The 2,623-nt window shown below is 30.1% G+C and overlaps 1 non-coding gene across 1 annotated transcript; it reads right to left on the bottom strand.

Moving 5' to 3' along the window:
* Nucleotides 1-1,204: 1,204 nt before the first annotated feature.
* On the bottom strand, nucleotides 1,205-1,309 carry LOC126026635 (U6 spliceosomal RNA). Its single transcript, XR_007501858.1, has one exon. It is a non-coding gene; the product is annotated as a U6 spliceosomal RNA (small nuclear RNA).
* Nucleotides 1,310-2,623: the final 1,314 nt, after the last annotated feature.

The following is a 2,623-nucleotide window of genomic DNA, read 5'->3' as shown; positions in this document are numbered from 1 at the left end:
AGCATTACTAATCATTGTGAAAAAAAAAAAAGAGATTTAATCAATAGACTAAGTGCATGCTTTGCATGCATGGAGATCAACATTCCATCCTATCAGTTACAATTTTTGAACAGAAAACTGAGAATGGAACCTGAGCACTCTCAGTATGACCAACAAACCAGAGAAACACAAACCACACCAGCAAGTCCAAACACCACTAATCTTCAAGAGAAGGAAGTTAAAGACATGAGCTATCACCTCAACCTGTTGTTAGTAAGAAAATATAGAAGAATCAAGGCTATCTGTGGAGAAAGGAAACTATAATTCATTTTGTCTACTACAGAAAGGTTTGGAAGTTCTTTAAAAAATTAGAAATAGAAATGCCATATGTGCTAGCAGTCATCCAACTTCTAGATAAATATATATTTAAAAGACAACTTTAGTAATTAGAAATAATGTTTCTAGTAGCATTATTAATAAAAGACAAGGTATGCACTGACCCTAAGCATTTATCAACAGATAGCCTGATAAAATATGGTATTTTCATTAAAAAAGGAGTCCTCTCAGTTGTGACCTTATGTATGAAACATATGCTATAGCAATAAACCAGTTCTAAAAAGACAAATCCTGATGGCACTTTGAAATCTAAAATAGTCAATTTCATTAAACTAGAACTATAATTGGCTGTTACTAGGAAAAGTGAGGAATGTTACTGGGGATGTTAAGTTAATATGTTTCTGAGAAGTGAGGAAAAAGGAAAGCAAAATGATGTTGATTAAAGAACATATGAAGTCAGTTTACAAATAAAGAGTCCTAGACATCTAATTTACAACATGGTGAATATAGTTTATAATAGTTAGTAAAATTTATTTAAAATTTGCTGTGAGATTAGATCAATGGCACACCATAAATGAGGTAATTATGGAAATTAATGAAAGTCTTAGGCTGTAAAAGTAATTTCATAATGCATTTATATTTTAACCAACATGTTTTATACTTTAAATATATATACATACATAATTATTAATTTTACTCTAATATTGGAAGTATATATATGTGTTTATTTACATGTGCAATATTTAATCAAAATAAGTTTAAATATTTATTTAAATATTTATTTGTATATGTTAAGACAAATGAATAGATATGCATAATAATATGCATATAATAATAAATACTGCATGATAGTTCAAGTCAAATGAGTTTCTTTTTTTTTTTTTTTGCTAAAAATATGGAACGCTTCACGAATTTGCGTGTCATCCTTGCGCAGGGGCCATGCTAATCTTCTCTGTATCGTTCCAATTTTAGTATATGTGCTGCCGAAGCGAGCCAAATGAGTTTCTTAATTTATTATCAAAGATAGAATCAAAAGAAAATATATAGTTTAAAGTCATTACATATGAAATGTTAATATCAACTATGATTTGTCCCTATTTGATGGAATAACACTCATTTCATACTGTTTTTCTCCTTTTATTGCCAAGTTTTGAACAAGTAGATTTATAGATCATAGGTCATTATTAAATAATCTAAAAGTGAATTATTGAATTGATAAAATTATGCATTCTTTGTTTCTAAATATATAAACAGTTATTGTGGTATATGAACACATAGAGAATAAGTCCAAATTTTGTTCCTATACATGTGATTGTATCCCATAGATATAAATCTAAATGTTATTACTTGAAAATGCTTAAATTGTATGCAGAGTACATCAAAAAAACAGAATATAGGCAAAATATTATTTCTAAAATAGTCTAACTGCAAATTACAAGATCTTTTTCACTAAAATGCTATCTTCTGATGACTCATAAATTGCTGTAGGTATTTGAAAACAAGTATTTGTATCTCTGCTGGCAGTCATGAAAATATACTGAAGTTCCAACTATTAGTCTGTGTTCTTAATGATTTTAGCCACCCCTGGTTACCATGGTGTCTAAACCTTGATATGTCTTAGTCTACCAAATTACAACAGTGGGATGAATGCATCCTGCATGGACCCTTACAGGGCAGAGGTTAAAACGCCATCCCACACTGCCACAGCTTCCTGCTGATTCACTAACAAAAGTGAGTGAATCAGCCTGGACCCCATGGCACTGTATTGATGAGCTTAATGGGCAACAGATGCTGGTTTCCTTGGAAGCAAAAGATAGACCAAGGAAAAATACAAGGAAATGAAGACTTGAAAGTGCATTTAATTTCAATTGCACCTTCATGCTGGTGAAAACCCAAGCAAACAGTTCTTATCAAGGGAGCTGATAGTACAACAGTGTTACCCTGTACTTTATATGATTTCATCTTTTTATTTTTTTAATTTTTGATGTATAGTTTAATTATGAAAGGGAAAATGGTTATCAGTTGAAGTGGTTTCTAAAACTCAGTGTCCAGTGAATAATGATTCTAGTGATTTTATGGTCTTTATGGTTTTTATAAAACACACACATATTAATATACATAAACATATTTCTTTTTTAGTGTGATTAGAATTAAAATAACATAAAAATACATTACTTCAGGATGGATGTGACATTATATACAACAAAATGTTTAGTCAGTTTGTTTTACTTCCTTAATCCCAGAGAGTTTTTCCCAATTTATAAAACAAGAGACAAAAAACAAAGCTTTGACTACTTGACCAAAATAT

The sequence above is a fragment of the Suncus etruscus genome, chromosome 13, assembly GCF_024139225.1.
Source record: "Suncus etruscus isolate mSunEtr1 chromosome 13, mSunEtr1.pri.cur, whole genome shotgun sequence".
Lineage (NCBI taxonomy): Eukaryota > Metazoa > Chordata > Mammalia > Eulipotyphla > Soricidae > Suncus > Suncus etruscus.
Note: the sequence above shows the minus strand (reverse complement) of the source record. Positions and strands in the feature narration are given on the sequence as shown.